The 21,796-nt window shown below is 36.6% G+C and overlaps 1 protein-coding gene across 4 annotated transcripts in view; it reads left to right on the top strand.

Moving 5' to 3' along the window:
- The window catches only part of LOC6038838 (G-protein coupled receptor 52), a 65,372-nt gene that overhangs the window by 1,588 nt on the left and 41,988 nt on the right, over positions 1–21,796 (top strand). For 2 of the 4 annotated variants that reach the window (XM_038265539.1, XM_038265536.1), the window contains exon 1: positions 14,287–14,984. The exons of 1 other annotated variant lie outside the window; for it this stretch is intronic. The gene's annotated coding sequence lies outside the window, so the exon portion shown is untranslated. Of the gene's footprint in view, positions 1–14,286; positions 14,989–21,796 lie in introns of those variants that run through there. One more of the 4 variants, XM_038265537.1, reaches the window with a different exon arrangement.

Below are 21,796 nucleotides of genomic sequence, written 5' to 3'. Positions count from 1 at the left end.
CTTTATGAGATACCCAATTACAATTCATTTTTTTCATGTAGAGATCAATCTAATGGAGGTTTAGCAGTTTTTGTACATAAAAATTCTACAAGTAAATTATTGAAAAATGTTTGTATCGATGGCTTTCACCACATCCAAATTGAACTCATAATAAAAGGGCACTTTTACCATATTCATGGAGTTTATCGGCCACCCAATTTCGATTATGGGAGATTTGCTGATTACCTGGAAAATATTTTAAGTTGTACACCTGCAAATTATTCATGTATTATTGTGGGAGATATTAATATACCTATCAACAGGGCACTCCATAACATTTCTGATAGATATCTAAGATTACTGGAATCGTATAATTATATTTGCTCGAATACAGTCCCCACAAGACCTTTAAGTGGCAACATTTTGGATCACGTGCTGTGTAAAGTAGATGATTCATGTTGTTTGCGAAATGATACAATTTCTCATTATTTAAGTGACCATTCACCAATTATTTCCTCTTTTAAATTACCAATCGATAAAGAAAAAATTAAATTGAGTAAAACTATTGTAAACCACAGAAAACTTAATAACGCTTTCGATAACTTTATCAACAATTTTGATCATGTTACAGATGTCAGTAATTCCTTGCTGTTGATCACCTCAACTTATAATTCACTGTTGGAAAAAAATACACGAACTGTTGAAAAATCAATAACCGTTAAGGGTAACTGCCCTTGGATGACTTTCAATTTATGGACGCTCTGCAAAATAAAAAACAATTACATAAAACGAGTCAAACGAAACCCAACAAATCAACACTTGAAAGACATGCTTAAACATATTTCTCAGAAAGTAGATGACACGAAAACGAAATGTAAGAAATCGTATTATGAAAAATTACTGAATGTTACTAATCACTCAAAACTTTGGAGTAATATTAAGGTTGTATTTGGCGTAGGGAAGAAAAACAACAAAATCTGCTTGGTTAATAATGGGACAAGAACAAACAACGATGCTGAAGTCTGCGAAGTATTCAACAACTTCTTTTCCAATATTGGTAGTCAACTTGCAGCGAACATACCACGGAACTTGAATTCTAATCCAATAAACAACTTAAGTCGAATTGATCACACAATTGTACTGTGGCCATCGAATGAAAATGAAGTTATTACTTTAATAAAATCTCTCAAGAACAAAAAAAGTTGCGGGCCTGATAATTTTCCTGTGAATATTCTTAAGAGAAATTGTGGTATTTTTGCTCAAATTCTCTCACAATGTTTTAATTTGATGTTGGTTACTGGAGAATATCCAGAATGTTTGAAAATTGCCAAAGTTATACCGGTTTTCAAAGCTGGTGATCCTGATGACTGTAATAACTATCGTCCAATTTCTACTTTATCAGTTTTTAATAAAATATTTGAAAAACTTCTTGTCAATAGGATAGTTAAATACTTGTCAAAAAGAAAAATATTGTATAAATTTCAGTACGGATTCAGGCAGGGATCAAGCACACAAACATCGATACTTGAATTGGTTGATGATATAATTAAAGAAGTTGACTCTAAAAAATCTGTAGGCGCATTATTTTTGGATCTCAAGAAAGCGTTCGATACGTTAGATCACAGCATTCTTTTAAAAAAACTTGAAATGTATGGCATCCGAGGCCTTGCCAATGATTTAATTAAAAGTTATTTGTCAAATCGTAAGCAATTTGTTGCAATAAATGACGCCCGCAGTTCTAATCAAACAATTGGAGTTGGTGTGCCTCAAGGCAGCAACATTGGCCCTTTGCTATTTCTTCTTTATATTAATGACTTAGGGAAACTACAGTTATGCGGTACTCCTAGGTTATTTGCCGACGATACAGCTCTATTTTATCCAAATAAAAATATTAACACAATAATTGAATCAATTGAGGCTGATCTGGGAGTACTCAAAAATTTCTTTGATGCTAATCTTTTGTCGTTAAACCTTAGTAAAACCAAGTACATGATATTTCATTCAATTCGTAAAGTCATAACAGAACACGAACATCCAAGACTAGGGAATCAAGAAATTGAAAAAGTTAATTGCTTTAAATATTTGGGAATACACTTAGACCCGACACTTTCCTGGGCATACCAAGTTAATCACGTTGAAAAGAAATTGGTCCCTTTATGTGGCATGCTTTGGCGAGTGCGAAATTTTGTTCCTTGGCATGTTCTATTAAAATTTTATTTTGCGTATTTTCATTCCCAACTGAATCACCTTGTGTCAACATGGGGCTATGCCTCCAGTACTTCATTAAAGAAAATTCGTACACTCCAAAATCGCTGTCTCAAAACAATTTTTTACAAACCATTACTGTATCCAACTTTACAACTGTATTCCGAATTATCTCATACAATACTTCCCTTGAATTACCTAAGGGATTATCAAACATTAGTATTTGTGCACAATCTTCTAAATAATCCTGTAATGCACCATAACATAACCTTACCAAGTGCACCACATTTTCATTCAACTAGACAAAATGACCACCTGCGACGTGAGCAAGCTTCAACCAACCTTGGTCAAAGACGCATATCATTCATTGGTCCTACTAAATACAACACACTTCCCCTTAATTTGAAACAAACCACTAGCACCTCCATTTTCAAAATCAGATTAAAACAGCATTTAAAACATAAGTTACACGAACTGTTCCAATAGAATACACTTAACACCGATTACATAAAATAGGTTATATTTCTCTTTATTAGTCGAGCTATTTTCATTTATTTTAGTTTTGTGGATCCCTTAAAAGGAAATCTTTTTTCCACTGGGATTTCACCTTAGTATTAGCAGTAGTTATTCTTCATTGCCCACCAATATTAGCATTTCTTTGTAAAACAATGTTCTCAGCATAAATTTAGTTTGCTTTCGTCCTTTACATTAACTTTTGTTAGCTGAGCATTTAAGGAGACCACTACCAGGGGGCTCAATTATGAGCTTTTTGGTGTGGGGGTGTGATGGAGGGTCCTTTAAAAAAAATATAATTGTCCATACAAATTTGGCAGCTGTCCATTCAAAAATGTAACTGTTGGGTTACCACCGGCTCACGAGCGCTACCGAGACTCCTTCATGTAGCCTCAGGGTCGGCATGCTTGCGGTCCTAACTTTTACATTAAACAGAAAACAAATCGCGTAAATCGCGGTAACCTTCACGAGTGAGGTTCCGAACGGTTACTAAAATGATGTATGAAAATTGAAAAATCTGTATCTTTTGAAGGATTTTTTGATCGATATGGTATCTTCGGCAAAGTTGTAGGTATGGATAAGGACTAGGGTAGGGTAGTCATCAATGAGACACTTTTAGTTTTCAACTTTCGAAGATTTTTCTCATTTTTTCATCAGCATGTTTTAATGAGCTTTTTGTTGCATTATCTTTCTTTAAATGTGTTCTAACATTGACCAAATTATGAGATCGATCCGACTTCTACAGCCAGAGCTATTCAACTGTCTCATTGTAGACGCACTTGGCAGGAACAATGAGACAGCTGGGGAACAATGAGACACACTACGAAAATCAAGATTTTTCTAGTAAAACATCATGTTTTTGTATTGTTCCATTGCAGGTAACTTGCCTTGAACATTTTAGAGCAATTTTGCCAACATGAAACTTTAATTAACAAAAGTTATACTAAAAAGTATTTAAATTTTGTAAAATCCGTATATTTATACCAAATAACTTTGTATTTTTGGTTAAATGAAGTTAAAACTCTATAAATATGCCAAAAATCACTTTCAATTCATGTTTTGAAAGATTTCCATAGATTTTGAAAAGTTTTAAGAAGTAAAATCAAAGTGTCTCATTGTTACCCATGAGCTGAAATGAGTGGGGAACAATGAGACAGTCCTGGATACTGGGTATATTCCAAATTTTGGTCAAACCTAATGAAAGGACATTGTAGCCCAACTTATGCCCTTTAAAATGACGAAAGAAATATGAAGAAATATTAGTTTTGGTGTTAATGGCAGCCTACGAGCGAAAAAGTAATTTTTGTCCATAATTTACTTTTACACCCCAGAATCAAACATTTATGAATAACTTTTCAAGGGAGCGTCCATAACCAAAGTCACTATAATGGCAGACGTGTATCTAGTAGACACACCTTTCCCCCAAATATGAGCCAGATTGGTTGAAACTACGACTTGTGAGAGCCATTTTATCATTGTTCCCCGTGTCTCATTGATGACTACTCTACCCTACACTAAAAAAATGATGCACGAATTTTTTTTTGATGATTTTTAATTTAACTTTTTTGACACTCAAATTTGATTTGCAAATAAACACTATTTTTTATATGTTTTAGGGGACATCAAATGCCAGAAATTTCAAAGTTGTGCAAAAAATCTTTGACTGAGTTATGAATTTTTGAATCAATACTGATTTTTTCATAAAATTGAAATATTGGTCGCAAATAATTTTCAACTTCAGATTTCGCTGTAAAATGCAATTCGATGCAATCAAAAAGTACTCTAGTGAAATTTTGATAAAGTGCACCGTTTTCAAGTTAAAGCTATTTTTAGGTAACTTTTTTGAAAATAGTTCCAGTTTTTCATTTTTTTAAACTAATGCACATGTTTGTCCACTTTTGAAAAAAATATTGTTGAAAAGCTGAGGAAATTCTCTGAATTTCTGATTCTCTGATTTTTGTTGGTATGACCCTTAGTTGCTGAGATATTGCCATGCAAAGGTTTAAAAACAGGAAAATTTATGTTTTCTTAGTCTCGTCCAAACAACCCACTTAATTCTTACGGCAATATCTCAGCAACTGTGAAATGTGAAATTTTCCGATCTTTTCGAAAACAAGATTTAAAAAAATAAATCAAGACTTACATTTTTTTATACAAGGGCGTATTATTGAATCGTTGGCTAGTTTGAAATGTTACGTTTGATTTTAAAATTTTCACAAATATTTTTCAAAGGTGGACAAATATGTGCACTAGTTTAAAAAGATGATGAACTGGGACTATTTTCAAAAAAGGTACCTCAAAATTGCCTGAACTTGAAAACGATGCATTTTATCAAAATTTCACTTGAGTACTTTTTGATTGGAAAATTGATTTGACATCGAAAAATGAAGTTGAAAAATTTTTGAGAGCAATATTTCGATTTTTTGAAAAAAAAAAGAAAAAACAGTAATGATTAAAAAAATCATAACACGGTCAAAAATTTTTTGCTCATTCTGGAAATTTCTGGCAATTTGGAATTTGATGTCCCCTTAAACATATCAAAAAATAAAATAAAAATAGTGTTATTTTGCAAATCAAGTTTCAGTGACAAATAGTTAAATAAAAAATCACCTTTTATTACCGTGTATCATTTTTTTTCAGTGTAGTTCTTATCCATACCTACAACTTCGCCAAAGACACCAAATCGATCAAACTTAAAATAACATCATCTACTTACGTAAACTCAACTGTAAAGTTGGCAAAGGTTCTCAAGAACAACCACCATAATTCACTGTAACGGAACTTTTATCTTTGAAGCGCAGAGGACAAACGCAGGAAAAAACAAAAACCTCCATTATCCTTGAGCAAGAAAAACTGCGGCACCGTTCAGTTGCAGCGTGCACACCTCCAGCGAGAAACTAGTACAGAGTCATAGTTATACAAACACACAGGACGATGGGAGGCGGGAGTTCTCCCACCCACAAAACTATGACGCATTTGTTGACCTGGTTGCTGATGACACCCCGCTCACAGCATCCGTGCAACTCGTCCCCATTCACCACGTCATATCGAGCGACGAGGGAGGCCACCTTCGTATGGGCACATCATCACCAGCAGCAGCCCCCAAAGCAAGTTGATGGCGCACAGAAATGGCTTTTCCGTGCGATTTAAAGCTACCCTAGCGTGTGCAGATATGAGGCATAGGGTGGTTCATTCTACCAACTTCTTGTCTCAAATCAGTTTTCAAAACTAAATAAGGATCCACCCTAATTCTTTCCCAATGATGTGCATGTGGAACGTTTTACTATCGGTAAACTGAATACATGTAGCTATTTTATACGGAAGTGTCCTTCAAGTCTGTGGGTGTGAGCAGCTTCAGGGGTGATGACGAGAGTAAAATGCAGCAAAGCGGAAAAACTGGGTGGCAGGATAAAGGATAATAATGAGCAGCAGCATCCCCCCCCTCCATCTTCTTCTCTCTTTATTTGAATGCTTTTCATCGACCGTCTCTCACTCACATGGGAGTGAAATGACGGGGGTGTGACGGGGTTCGTGGGTGGGAGGGCGTGTATGAAATCACGTACAGACCTTACGTCGGCTGCGCTGATATCATGAATGGTCCACGACGGTGACAATGAGCTGGGGAAAAAAGTGCACCCACACTTTGGGGGGAAGAAATGGTGCGAAACTAAAGTGCACGGGACACACGATCCTGGTGCATTGGACGTGGAAAGGTTATCGATATATTTTTAAATTGAATTATGAAACGCTATATCGAGTTTGGCGAAGAAGCATAGAAATTCACTGAACATGAGCTGATCAACTTGTTTTGGAAAAAGCTTTTGAATCCACAATGCAAAGAAAATTGGTTGAATGAAATTTCACTTCAAGAATTGTTTTCAATACAAGTCAGTGATTAGTTTGACAGTTTCAATGCACTAATTATGATTATTTTCTAATTTCACGAATACAATAAAACATGTCACAATATTGAGCAAACAAAAGCGCGTAAAGTTTGACAGTACTCTATGGACATGACAAAATGTCAAGCTTTAACGTCTTTTACTAACATTAATCATGATAGGCCGGTATAAACTTTCAATTGTGAATGGAATCCATGTTTTAGCCAATTTGATAAATTTTCTGTAGAATGAAATTTAGAGGTTTTCTACCTGTGTGTAATCACTTTAACCTTAGATTATTAATTACCTAGATGTCTCACTTCGGGATTTTTCCATACATCCAGTTGGCGACACCCCTTTAGCGCTCCGAGCGCCACCACAGTCAAGTTACAGGTACTAAATTGGTAAACAAGGTCGTAGTACTCATGACACTTTCCTGTTTCAAATTGGTTTTTCTTCTTGACAACAAAGTGTCACCAAATATTTTGTTCCGAATTTCTTCAATTGTTACATTTTTGAGTGTGGAATGGAAATTCGTACAGTGCCACAAAAAGGACCGCGGTGACCTAGCTTACGGCTGGTCGAATCGGACGGGATTGACGTCACGTCCTCGATTCGGCCAATTTTCATCGACGAACAGGCCATGGCACGGAGTGCCATTTCCTCCTTAGGCAAATTAATGCGCAGCGCGGTGATCCCCAGCAAATAAAACTTCTCGGCGACATCCTGAGCAGCGTAGGGCAAGACTCGTCGTGATTGACCTTGACTTAAATGCCGCCGTAGATCGGTTTTCTTGCCAGACAGATCTGTGACGTTGACAAATGTGTCGTTGAAGCTGGCGTAGATGTGGGCCAGTCCGGAACGATCCAGCCGTCGCGATCCTTCTGTCCGTGTGACACCTGGACCTCCTCCTTAAAGGTTTTCTTTTCTTGTGGGGAGCCATGCACATGTTTATTGGGCTAGCATGGCCGCCCGGGTGGTCATCCGAAGCCTGAAAGTGACCTGGAATTCAAAAATAACCCCGAGCCGTGATAGGAGTAGATGAGCAAACAGCATAAGCATAAGTCAATGAATTTGTCAATGTATTGTGAAAATCAAGGATTATTTAGCCTGTAAACAATCTCCTAGCTTTGCCTTAACCATTTATTTGAAATTGTTTACAAAAAATGTATTCCTATTGCACTATTTCTTGCCATCTCAACGACAGTTGGCACCTCGGTTGGCACTGCCGTTTGAGAAGCGAGTTGTGGATGGCTTCGTGGGTCGCAGCGACATGTGCTGGTTGGCAAAATCCGACATGTGCTTCTGATTGGCATCGCGCTCTCGTTCCTCTTCAATGAACAAGCAGCGATTCTTGAGCTACTGGTTCTTGTTGCAGGCTTCGCCACAGTTGATTCCACCAGAAGTGGTCCCCTCGGAGCTTTTTCTGTTGGAATTCTGCAGCACCCAGGTCGGTCACTGGAGAATTCGGCTTCTTGTACGCGATCGAACATCAAGTTGGACGGAACACAACCCGCGGGGTCTGTGGAAGTTGGACCTTTGTGATGACAATTTGTATAAAACTTGTATACTACCTCACCTGCACTTGCTGACAAAATTTAACTACAAACATCAAGATTTTATTTTCGTCCATTTCATTTGCTTCATTTTCATCCAATACTCCATCGATTCTGCTTTCATCGCCGACCGCTTCACTGAGGTTGTTTGGAGTATCGATGCTACTGCTGATGGCGAGATCGACAGATCCAAATTTTGGTTAACTTCCGGACATAAGATTTGCTCAATCGACAATCCACGGAGTTGGCGATTCTACGACAGGTGAAAACGGCACGAGAATTGACAGATACAATGTCAACAAAATTAGTGGTTCTTAGGTTGCTATGATATCGAACTAAACCCATTCAACACTGAACTAAAATTCGAGGGAGCAACTTTTTCAAACATTCCCGAAGGGGAAATTAGTACCTGTGAATTGCCACCAGGTGTAAACGTGGCGTGGCGGTAGTGTCGCCAGCTCCAACAGGGGAGTGGCATATCTATATATTATTAGTCTATGCTTTAACACAAAATCAGCGATGCAACTTGATGTTTAGGGGTTGTTCAAATATTACGTCCAGAGATTTTCGAGATTTCAGAACCCATATTTTTTCTGTAATTTATTGTTTAAAGTTTGTGCACAATGCCATCTTTATAAAGTTAAGTTTTTTAAGGTTTCGTGTTGTGAATATTTATAATCAAACCATTAGTTGCCTAAATATACAGCAATACCCCACGAAAACAGCATGATTAAAAAAAAACAAGTTGTCCGATCGGGCTCAAAATTTTTCTAGTTGTTCCCTGGTCGAAATAATTAGACCCGTATTGTTTTATTTGGCCATTACGCCGTGTTAGGGTGGTCCTAAAAATGGCAATTTTCGTCGAATTCCGCAAAAAAACACTTTTTTCAAAAAATCATAACTCACCGTCGTTTCAACCGATTTCAGCTGTCTTCGACGCAAAACGAAAGGGTATCAGATAGGCAAAAAAACCCGATTTAATCCCTGAGGTGAGATAGAGCCTTTCTTACTAAAGAATATAACAATGCTAGAACTTCTTTCAATTCATATAATCTACTTTGTTTACTTATAACGTCAGCACAAAAGAAAGTGATATGATACAAAAAATCATATGATGATATTATAAATGATGTGTTTTCCGAAAGAAATTGAAAACGAAATTTTCATCAAAAGAATTTTTTTTTATTGTTCTAATTCTTCATCAAACAAGCGTTCATGACAAACGCGAGCATAGCAAGCTTCCCATGCGCCAGTGACAACGCACACCACGATAAGAGAAGAATAGGTTTATTCGATCTTGAACATCGAATATTGAACATCCGATGTTCTAAACAATTTAGAATTTTCAAAAAAAAAATCTGATTAATTTAAATAATTTCGCTTCGATATTTATAAGTATAAAATTTCCCGGCAGTCTCGATCGAATTTCCCGGGAATCGAGAGGTACAAAAATGGTTGATTTTCCGGGAATTCTCGCTCGTCACCCTTTAGGGACCATCCATAAACCACGTGGACACTTTTTTCAAAAACCCTCCTCCCCACCCCCCCTCGTGGACAATTCCCATACAAAACAAATATTTTTTTGTATGGAGCGTGGACAATCGCTAAGCCCCCCCCCCCCCAAAGGTGTCCACGTGTTTCCTGGATGGTCCAAATCCAAAATAAATAAAAAGGTTTTAGATTTTTTTTAATTGTATTTTTGACAGTTTCATAAAATCTCGACCTCGAAAATTCATAGCAATGCCATAAGCATTTTTATTAGATATTCTTATTATCGGTCCATTTGCGTAAAAGAGGTTTTGAGTAACTCACCACACTTAACCTTCGGACGCCTAGAAATGAGCGGCCAAAATCGGTTGAGTCTGTGACGAGATATTCCAGTGACATTGATTTTGTACACATGTCTACATACAGCCAAACACACAGACATTTGCTCAGCTGGTGATTCTGAGTCGATATGTGGGTAATTCTCTACCAACTCACACGAAATCGGGAAAAGTTGCCCCGACCCCTCTTCGATTTGCGTGAAACTTTGTCCTAAGGGGTAACTTTTGTCCCTGATCACGAATCCGAGGTCCGTTTTTTGATATCTCGTGACGGAGGGGCGGTACGACCCTTCCATTTTGAACATGCGAAAAAGAGGTGTTTTTCAATAATTTGCAGCCTGAAACGGTGATGAGATAGAAATTTGGTGTCAAAGGGACTTTTATGTAAAATTAGACGCCCGATTTGATGGCGTACTCAGAATTCCGAAAAACGTATTTTCATCGAAAAAACACTAAAAGTTTTAAAAATTCTCATTTTCCGTTACTCGACTGTAAAAATTTTGGAACATGTCATTTTATGGGAAATTTAATGTACTTTTCGAATCTACATTGTCCCAGAAGGGTCATTTTTCATTTAGAACAAAATTTTTCATTTTAAAATTTCGTGTTTTTCTAACTTTGCAGGGTTATTTTTTAGAGTGTAACAATGTTCTACAAAGTTGTAGAACAGACAATTACAAAATTTTGATATATAGACATAAGGGGTTTGCTTATAAACATCACAAGTTATCGCGATTTTACGAAAAAAGTTTTGAAAAAGTTACTTTTTGCGTTTCTCTTTGTTTCGTCGTCCGTGTCTGTCGCGGGTGACCATGAACGGCCATGATCGATGACGACCAACTTTTTCAAAACTTTTTTTCGTGAAATCGCGATAACTCGTGATGTTTATAAGCAAACCCCTTATGTCTATATATCAAAATTTTTGTAATTGTCTGTTCTACAACTTTGTAGAACATTGTTACACTCTAAAAAATAACCCTGCAAAGTTAGAAAAAACACGAAATTTTAAAATGAAAAATTTTGTTCTAAATGAAAAAATGACCCTTCTGGGACAATGTAGATTCGAAAAGTACATTAAATTTCCCATTAAATGACATGTTTCAAAATTTTTTACAGTCGAGTAACGGAAAATGGGAGAATTTTTAGAACTTTTTTAGTGTTTTTTTCGATGAAAAATACGTTTTTTCGGAATTCTGAGTACGCCATCAAATCGGGCGTCTAATTTTACATAAAAGTCCCTTTGACACCAAATTTCTATCTCATCACCGTTTCAGGCTGCAAATTATTGAAAAACACCTCTTTTTTCGCATGTTCAAAAATGGAAGGGGTCGTACCGCCCCTCCGTCACGAGATATCAAAAAACGGACCTCGGATTCGTGATCAGGGACAAAAGTTACCCCTTAGGACAAAGTTTCACGCAAATCGAAGAGGGGTCGGGGCAACTGCTGTGTGAGTTGGCGGAGAATTACCCATGTACAAATGAAGGTAGGTCTAGGAGGTCTAATTAAAAAGTTCATTTTTCGAGTGATTTTATAGCCTTTCCTCTGTAGGTGAGGAAAACAAAAAGCGTTCAATTGAAAATTTTATAATGAAACATTAAATAAATTTTTAGGTAATTTTGAACTTGGCGTTATCAATCAAATTTGCACTTTTCAAATCTTATTTTTTTAAGAAACACAATGACTTCAAACCCAATTTTACTTTAAGTATCCACGTGGGTTGTGGAAACCCTCATTTGAAAAATAAGTTTGAATTCTATTGATGTCACCCCGGTTAAGGGTAGCAGCACATTTTAATATATTTTTAAGGTCTTTATTTTTTCAAATTTCAGGTTTCTATAACACTTTTTTCGAAATCTAAATTGTGAAAAAACTTATTTAATCAAAATGGTTTATGTAAATCATTTCATATTCTAATTTCATGAATTTTAAGGGGTACCAGCAGCTTAAATAAAACAAAAACAGATTAAGAACAAAGGTAAGGTTCTCAACAAGAGTCGGATGAAGTATCCGGGCATAGTTTATGGAAAGTGTTTTCCATCCTTTCAGAAAAAAAACTAACTTAATCCACCTATGTGGTTGGTGCCTTCCTCACTTATTACCAACAATAAGTTATATGAGCGGTTTGGACACATACTTCAGCTATTTTTTAGATCCAGAAAAGTAAGTAAATAGACTTAACTTAAGTGGTAATAACTCGATACAGTGTTGCCAGTTCTTCAATGTTTTTTACTTGTTGAGAAGATCTTTTGATAACATAACCAACGATGGGTCGGATGATGGATCCGGACATCGTTTACATACATTTAAGTGAGATCTGGATTTATGTGAAAACACATTCTTATACATAACTTTTGAACTAGTTATCGAAACTTCAAACAATTCAATAGCGATGTATGGGACCCTAAACCAAGTTGAATGCAACTAGTTTGGTCAAAATCGGTTCAGCCAGTGCTGAGAAAACTAAGAGTGAATTTTGGTCACATACATACATTTTTTTTTCTTGACTTATTTTTATTAGGTCCTTGTAGGTGCTGTGACCAGGTTGGGACCGAGGATCAGTATAGCAATATATAATAACAAAAAAAAAACTCTTTAAATTCCATACTTGGAGATCATGTAACTGACGAGGGTTACTTGGTCCAAGCGGGTCTTGCAGGTCTTGAACCTGCCGACCCCCGGCAACGGAGGGAACTCCGCCGGCGTAAACGCCGGAACTGCTGGACTCTGCTTCTCCGGCTTCCTTGCCGGCGGTTTCGGATTCGACGCCTGCTGGTTCCTCCGGATAAAGTCCGCACGCTTAGGGCAGCTGCGGTCCGTGGCTTCGTGGGCTCCAGAGCAGTTGGCACACCGCTTCGGCTCGGCTTCATGGACTTTGCACTCGTCCATCTTGTGGGGACCCCCACAGTTGTTGCACCTGCCTTTCAGGTGACAGTTCCTGGTTCCATGACCCAGCTGCAAGCAGTTCCTGCACTGGGTCACGTTCGGCCGCTTGTTCCGGTAGGCCTCCCACCGGGTGATAGTGCTTGCCACAACTTTCATTGCAGAGAGCTTCTTCAGATTGGTGTATCCCTTGGGAAAGACAACAATATACGGAGTTTCGTCCACGGTGGACTTTTCCTTCCGCTTGATGGTATGCACCTCCAGCGCGTCCAGCTTGAGATCCCTTTTCAGAAGGTACTTGACCTCGTCCGGTTTCAGTTCATCAGGAAAACCACGAAGAACCACCCGATGATTTCGTTCGCTCCGCCGATCGTGGGTGTAGAATTCCACTTTCTTCTTCTTGAGTAGCTCTTGCAACTTGTCAAAATCTTTGACAGAGAAGCAGGTCACCTTGGTTCCAAATCGGGTAAGTTTGTAAATCGGTTTGAAACCTAATTTACAACTTTCCACTATCGCCACGAGCTTGTAAAAATCCGTGGTGTTCTTCACCACCAAAGGTGGTTGCTTTTGTTTACCTTCCGACTGGCCGGGTGGTGGAACCGCCGGGGCGTCCCCTCCACCTGCTGGGCTGGTATTGTTGTTGTTTTTGTTATCCGCTAGCGGGCTGAACTTGTTGTTGTTGAGCAGGGTCTTCTCAACTTTTTCTTCTTCGATGCCGATTCCAGTGACCTCGCTAGACTTCTTCCGCTTCCGATTCCCGCTGACGGGACGAAAATCTTCCTCCTCGGAGGATTCCTCCACCTCCATCTGTCAAAAACTTCCAAGCACGCGAGATGACAACACGAGCAAAACACGTCTTAACTTGTCGCTGGCTGGCGACTGAATCCACATACATACATACACATACACATAATACACACACATACACACACACACACACAGACATTTGTTCAGTTTTCGATTCTGAGTCGATATGTACACATGAAGGTGGGTCTTTGAGCTTTAAATAAAAAGTTCATTTTTAGAGCAGGATTATAGCCTAACCTCAGTGAAGAAGGCAAAACTTTGAAATAATAGTTTTTATAAGTTCAATTTATAACGAAAATCAAACTCAATTTGCTCAACTATCATATAATGCCAACACAATTACGACACACATTAACGCAAGGGCATTCTCCTCGCACAACTTGTTTACATCCTTATCAGTGACGAAATCGGTTCATTTCCACCAAATCTCGTTATTTCTCTCTCATTCGAAAAAATACCCTCAAAAAAAAACTAACCTTTCTCTTTCCGTTAAATTCTCTCAAACATTTCTCCGACACTCACTCTCCCTCTCTCCCGTTTTCTGATGTCCTTCGCCCGTTTCGGTCCTGAACACCCTCCCCCCGAGGGGCAGGAAGGGAGTACAAAATTTTCCCACGACACTTTAGTCCTTCGTGAGAGTCCGTCGTGAGCGCAAGGTGAAAAACCAGCAGAACCAGCAGCAGCCAGGATATTCGTGTTCGCTTTAAATTGAGCAAGGTGTACAGAGACACCCCCCTTCAAAAAGGATAGTTTTGGTGGGGTTTTTGTGAAAATTTAGGAAAATTTACGCCGAAAAACGGTGTGGCGTGGGCGTGTGCGGGGAAATTTGCTAGGAAAAGGCTGGATTTTCGTGCTGGAAACAAAGATTGTGTGGGGCTTTTCCGAGGGGGGCGAGCTCGTTTTTTTTGGGGTTAATGTGAGTCTGTGTGTGCGTACGTGTGTGTGTGTGCATGTTCAGTAAATATAACATGGCTGTAAAGAAGCAGTAAAAGCGAGGAATACATAACAAGAAGGAAAATCCGAAGAAATTTGGTCAATTTATACGAGTTTCACTTAAAAATCGAATCGAGGAAAATCGACGAGGATCAAGGATAGAAAAAAAAACAAAGGAAAACAGCTCCCGAGTGAATCCAAGTGAAGCAGAGTCGAATTATTTTGGGGAAAATCCCGTGGAAAACAGAGGGCGTGCAAAGCTCCGTGTGAGTGTGGTTGTGCGCTCGGGGAGTTCTCAAGGATATACAGCAGGAGGATATCAGTAACAGTAGCAGCAGCAGCAGTGTGAAGGAATTTCCACAACAACACCAGCAGCAGCAGCAGCAGCAGACCCACCACAGAGTGAGTGAGTTGTGTGTGAGATGCTAATGGCGGGGGTGGATTTGATTCTTTTGTGAGGAATTTTTTTTTTCCTTTTTTCGTCCAAAAAAAGAAGCCTCCTTTAAGGGGGTGACACAGGACTTCCGTCGCCACCGCCAACACCGCTGGGAATGATGCGAAAAACAGATTCACAGAAAGGAAGAAAATTTGTGCGGAAAAGTTACACCCCGTCGAGGGGAAAAACTGTCTCCAACTACAACTGTAAGCAAGCAGTAGCAATGCCGCCCAAGGTGACAGGACTAGGAATGTGTTTTTTTACTCTTCTTTTGTGAAGCAAATCTCGTGGAGCGATGGTGTATTATGTAAAGCAGAAGGTCTAGGACCGCTAGTACCGAGCTTTGGCACCAACCTGACTCAATGGTTTAGTAGTGATATTCGATCAAATTAACTGGGACGACAAATCGTTGACTCCGACTCCATTAAAATTAGTATTTTAATAACATAACTCATATGTTCAGTTCACATTCGCGCGAATACCCAAAATCGGGGTGACATTGATTGGTTGAAAATTTGTTTGCAACATGAAAAACACGAATTAAATACAAACAGAATGGTACGGAATCATACTGTCCTTATTTAAAGGCATTCGAAGTTTCTCAAGAAGTTTTCAAATGTTTAAAAAGTATTTTTACCTCAATTTAAAAAAAACATCTTTAAATATGATTATTTTGTTTGAATCATTGGAACTTAAATCCTTTTGCAAGAAATCTGCATGAAAGTATACCAGAAACTATAAGAAAACTGTCCTCATGCATTTTTTGCGATATAGTGGTATGACAATTTTGCCCGTTACCGACAATTGGGTCCTAAAATGAAGCTTATATTTGTGACCAATATTTTTTCTCTGAAGAGTTGCTCGGGGACGCGTCAGCTTTAACGTCATGATTCGAAATCCGAACACTTAGTACCATATTATTTTTGTTATAGCTGGCAAAAAATCATGTAATAAGTTGGAAATGTAGAAATACCATCAGGATTTAGTATAAACAGTCAGTTTTAAGAGAATGCATACAAAATATGCCTTTTCTAACAATTTTTCATCAGTATTTGAAAATTAAAATGACTTGTTGTGCTTCGAATCCCGGATACTGTTAAAAGCTGATTCGAAATCCGGACACTTTTGCTTCGAATTCCGGACACTCGTTTTTGCTTATGAATCGCACAAATTTGGACTGAAATGTTAGTTAATGGCATTCTTTAGGTCTCAAATAAGCTGTTAACATCGAAACAATCGATAGTTTATATAAAAATGGCTAGAATTTAAGACATTCAAAAACATAAATTTCTGCTTTGCCTTCCCGGTGCTTCGGACGCCTATGAAATATTTCCGTTGAAATGTTTCACATTTTTGGTAACCCGGGCAGACGGTAATAACAAAATTAATAATATTTCAATAACAAATCCTGTTAAAATAACAAAAAGTGTTATTATTTTATCATGAAGTTCAACTTCAAGAAGAAAAAATAATAACAGTTTCTGATAAAATAACAAAATTTGGTATTGAAGTGATATTATATTAAAAATGTTTAATAACACGCTAATAAGAGGAAATGTTATACATTCCAAAACTCTCCTAATAACAAAATTTGTTATTCGTTCGGTATACTGACTTAGAAATAAAATTACCATAAATCGCACAAATGGAAAAGTTTCTAAGTGTCCATAACACAATCTGTTATTATTTTTCTTTTGTTAAATATGTTTAGATCTTTGGGATAATTTTGTCTAATTTCGTCGGGGTCAATATTTTGGCCATGAAATGGGGTCCTTAAGCTAAAACTATTCTAAAAAGTTGAAATTTTGAAAGTTGATTTTTTTAATTATTTGATATACCCCCTAAGGGACTTTGTTAAAATTAGCTAGAACTATGGGATAATTTTGACCAATTTCGTCGGGGTCATTATTTTGGCCATGAAATGGGGTCCTTAAGCTAAAATTATTCTAAAAAGTTGAAATTTTGAAAGCTGATTTTTTTAATTATTTGATATACCCCCTAAGGGACTTTGTTAAAATTGGCTAGAACTATGGGATAATTTTGACCAATTTCGTCGGGGTCATTATTTTGGTCATGAAATGGGGTCCTTAAGCTAAAACTATTCTAAAAAGTTGAAATTTTGAAAGTTGATTTTTTTAATCATTTGATATACCCCCTAAGGGACTTTGTTAAAATTGGCTAGAACTATGGGATAATTTTTACCAATTTCGTCGGGATCATTATTTTGGTCATGAAATGGGGTCCTTAAGCTAAAATTATTCTAAAAGTTGAAATTTTGAAATTTGATTTTTTAATTATTTGATATACCCCTAAAGGACTTAGTTTAGAATGGTTAGAACTATGGGATAATTTTGACCAATTTCGTCAGGGTCATTATTTTGGCCATGAAATGGGGTCCTTAAGCTAAAATTGTTCTAAAAAGTTGAAATTTTGAAAGTTGATTTTTTTAATTATTTGATATACCTCCTAAGGGATTTTACTAAAATTGGCTAGAACTATGAAATAATTTTGACCAATTTCATCGGGGTCATTATTTCACCATGAAATGGGAATTGATTTATTTATTGAGAATTTTTGAAGTGTGAATAACAAAAACTGTTATTATTTTCACAGAGCCAGGAAGTCGGAGCTGACGTTGAAGTTCGAGCTGGAGTGTGACCTCGGAGACTGCATCGGATTCATCTAATTTTCAGCAACTTTTACTTGGAGTCGGAATCTGTGAAGTCGGGTATTTTGGAGAGCTAAAGTCGTCGTTGACGTCATATCCTGCATCCAGAGTCGGAGTTGTCTTCAAAGTATGGATTCAAAGTCGCTTGGAGGTACCCGACTCTGCAGCCCTGACTAGTACAGAGGAGTTATGGCAACTGCAGGTTTATTTGCAAATTACAAATAAACCAAAACAATAACTTTTTTTGTTATGCAGACATACCAGTTCAATAACATTTTTTGTTATTTTGCTGCTCCACCTCTCCGCACAAAATAACAAATCTTGTTATTCCTTCATGATTCCTTCTGTGTTATTGGTTTGTTATTGCAATAACAACATAATAACAGTTTAAGTTATTCTTCGAACAAATCTTTGTTATTGATTTTTGTTATTTTAACAACTAATCCGATCATCCCAATAACATATTTCGATCTTCTCACAATATCAAAAACTGACTTTCCCAAGTTATTTCCGTCTGCTCGGGAAACTTATAATTTTAATTTATTTAATTGTTTTGACATTAACTACAGCGTTCAAACAAACTGTAAATGATAGTTGACGATATAATTCATTAAATAAAACAGTTTGGACATTCACAATGTAAACTTATATCCAAACAATTGATAAAACAAGTTGAAGTGTCCGGGTTTCGAAGCGTCCGGGAATTCGAATCATGACGTTATGTGAGGGTGAGAACTGCAGATTGCTGAAATGTTTAAACACGGGTTAAAATGATCTATGGGCTTTCCCGGGCAGACGGTAATAACATAATTCATGCCATTTCAATAACAAATACTGTTAAAATAACAAAAAGTGTTATGGAATCTTCTTGAAAAATCCATTTCTGCATAAGGGTTCAATAACACTTTATGTTATCATAACAAAATTTGTTATTGGTCTGACATTCGTTGAAAGCCAAGCGTTTTGGAATAACATTTTTTGTTATGGAAGAATAACTCCAACTGTTATTGGGGTGATCGGATTAGTTGTTAAAATAACAAAAAATAATAACAAAGATTTGTTCGAAGAATAACTAAAAATGTTATTAGTGTGTTATTGGGTGACTCACCACACATAACTTTCGGACGCCTGGAAATGAGCAGAAACTTGCAACAGAGCCCACAAAAGACCCGGGGGTCGTTAAAGTGGATTGCTTTGCTTTTTTTTACAATAACAATCCAATAACAATATAAATAACATAAAATGTTATTGGCCCAATATTTTCAAATATCAAAAAATGTTATTCCCAAGTTATTGCCGTCTGCTCGGGTTGCTGCAAAATTTGTTATAAAATTGTAAGGCACTATGGCTGATTTCATTCAATTTATTTTTTTCCTGTGGGTTAGGTGCTAACCTCAGGCTGACATTTGTAAGAAACACAGTGACTATCAAAGTCACCCCGTTTTTCAATTTATGTTTTCAACGAAACTTTTATTAAAGCTCTATCGATTTTTTTAAAGACGTGCATGGACTTAGATAGGTTTGAGATTTTTCCACAAAATGCACAATACAAATTAAATACGTGCAGAATGGTATGAAATCATGATGACATACGGAACATAGTACTCTATGAAGAAGTTTTCATACAATTTAGAAAAGTTTAAAAAAAATAGTTAACTATAATTAAAATAATTTTGATAAATAGCATTATTTTAATATTTTCATAGTTTCACGATATTCTCAATAAACATGATTTCAAATCGGAAAACGGGATGCAATTTTGGATTCTTTGGACAATTATCCACAAGGAGAAGGTAACATAATTTTGAAAATATTATCTGTTATATGTTTTTGAAACATAATAACATAAAATCTCAAAACTTGTAGGCATTTTCAGTAGAACAAATTTTAAATATAGCGCATTGAGTTTTGTTTTCAATCCTATATGAATAGAAAATTTTATAAACAAAACTAGTTTTAACAAATTTCAGGCAAAATTCTGACGTTTCCGCAATTTTTGCTTAAATTTATATGTAGGCATTTGTAAAAAATATAAACTTAGTGAACTAAATACAAACATTGATTTTTTTCATAAAAAAATATGTCATCAACCTTATTGATAATACATTAGACGTGAAATAGTAGTTTATGCAACAAGTTGCAAAAAGAGGATTTTTTCAGCACGAGTCGTACATTTATCCAACGAGGTTCACCGAGTTGGATAAATACGAAGAGTGCTGAAAAATCAAGTTTTGCAACGAGTTCCATACAACATTTTTTCCAAATCCAAAAAACACACACTGAGTGAAATTTTATGTCAAATTTTGATGTAGGTATTTTGTCAATAAATCGTTTAAATCAAAAAAATGTTGAAAAGTGTTACTTTTCGAAACAAGTGCTGAAAAGTTCAACTTTTCAGCACCCATTTGAGTGCTGAAAAGTAGAATTTTCAGCATTTATTTTGAAAAGTGTTGCTATTCGATTCTGTTATTTTTGGTACAGAAAAGTAGGCTATTTCGTCGTTCAAAAATGACAGGAAAAGTAAGTAGTTTCACGACGGAATTGCAAAAAATAAAATTTGAACATTTTTAATCTGAGTTTGACAAAAAAAAAAACTAACTTAATCCACCTTTGTGGATGGTGGCTTTCTCACTTTTTACCAGATTTCATCTATTTTTTTAGATCTGGAACAGAAAAGTACACAAATATCACTTAAGTGGTCATAACTTGAGACAGGGTTGCCAGATCTTTAATGTTTTGTACTCGTTGGAAAGTTCTTTTGATTACCTAACTAATGATTTATAACATGCTGAAACTTGAGTAGTGTTCTGACTAATTTTCTAACATTCAGATATTTTTGAAAACACCTTTTTATACATAACTTTTGAACTTCTTTTTGAAAATTTAAAAAAAATGTACATTTTTGGGCCCTTGTGGACAGTTGTAGAGCTTGTCTAAATGAACATTTTTATTCTTGAAAAATGATTTTTGGTCAATTCTATCAAAATATATGTTCCAAAAACGATTTAAAAATGCTCATTTTCTAATTGAGATTAAATAAGTTAAACAAAACAGACCTCCGAGATATTTTCAGCAAATGTACACTAGAATGTGTATTTTCAGATGCTTCTAAGAGCGAGGTCAAACTCCAGCAACTTTTCGAGTTATTCACATTTCAAAATGGCGTCTTTTTCGTCGTATTTTGGCTATAATTTTCGTTTCAAAGGTCCGATTTTCGCTCTCTTGGAAGATAAATGTGTGTTTTGAAAAGCTCTACAAATGTCTAGACGACACCAACGCGCTATGACACAAGCCTGAGTTGATAAATTCAAAAAAAACTCATTTTTTTAACACTAAATTACAAAAATGGCTCTAGAAATTTCCCGTTTGAAGATAGAGCCTTGTGTTCTTCAGCAAAGTTGCTCAGAATGGTGTTCCCTACAACTTTTCTCAAGACACTAAAGCGCTATCTCGTCAAAAATAAAAAAATCTGAGCCACCCTAAAATTTGGACCACCCTAATGTCCACCATACCAAAAGATGCCCCTATTGACCCTGATCATTTGTTGCGAAGACACCAAAGCTCTTAATCTTAACGTGTAGCCGGTATCAATTTTGTCACGCTAGATTTCGGTTTCGGACCACTGTGCAATGTCACCCCGATTAATGGTATTCGAGTTGATTTCCGATCTCTTTTGTGACATCCGGATTTATGCATAAACACATTTTTATACCTTACTTTTGAACTACTTATAGAAATTTTATAAAAATCAATAGGTACGTATGGGACTCTAACCCAAATCGAATGCAACCGGTTTGACCATAAAAGATTCAGCCAGTGCTCAGAAAACTGAGTTACATTATTGGTCACATACACACACATTCAGTTTTCGATTTTGGGTCGATAGGTATAGGTATAAAGGTGAGTCTACGAGCTTTTTGTGAGAAGTTCGTTTTTAGAGCAGGATTATTGCCTTTTCTCAGTGAGGAAGGCAAAAACAAGTTCAAATGTTTAAATTTTTCTCTTAAATTCAAGTTTTCAATTCATAATTGTGTCAAACTACTCCACAAAAGGAGACCAAATTACACCAAAAAGAGTGTCCAAATTACCCCATAAGATATACCGAACGGT

This window comes from Culex quinquefasciatus, chromosome 3 (assembly GCF_015732765.1).
Source record: "Culex quinquefasciatus strain JHB chromosome 3, VPISU_Cqui_1.0_pri_paternal, whole genome shotgun sequence".
NCBI lineage: Eukaryota > Metazoa > Arthropoda > Insecta > Diptera > Culicidae > Culex > Culex quinquefasciatus.
This window is presented reverse-complemented; position numbering and strand designations above follow the sequence as displayed.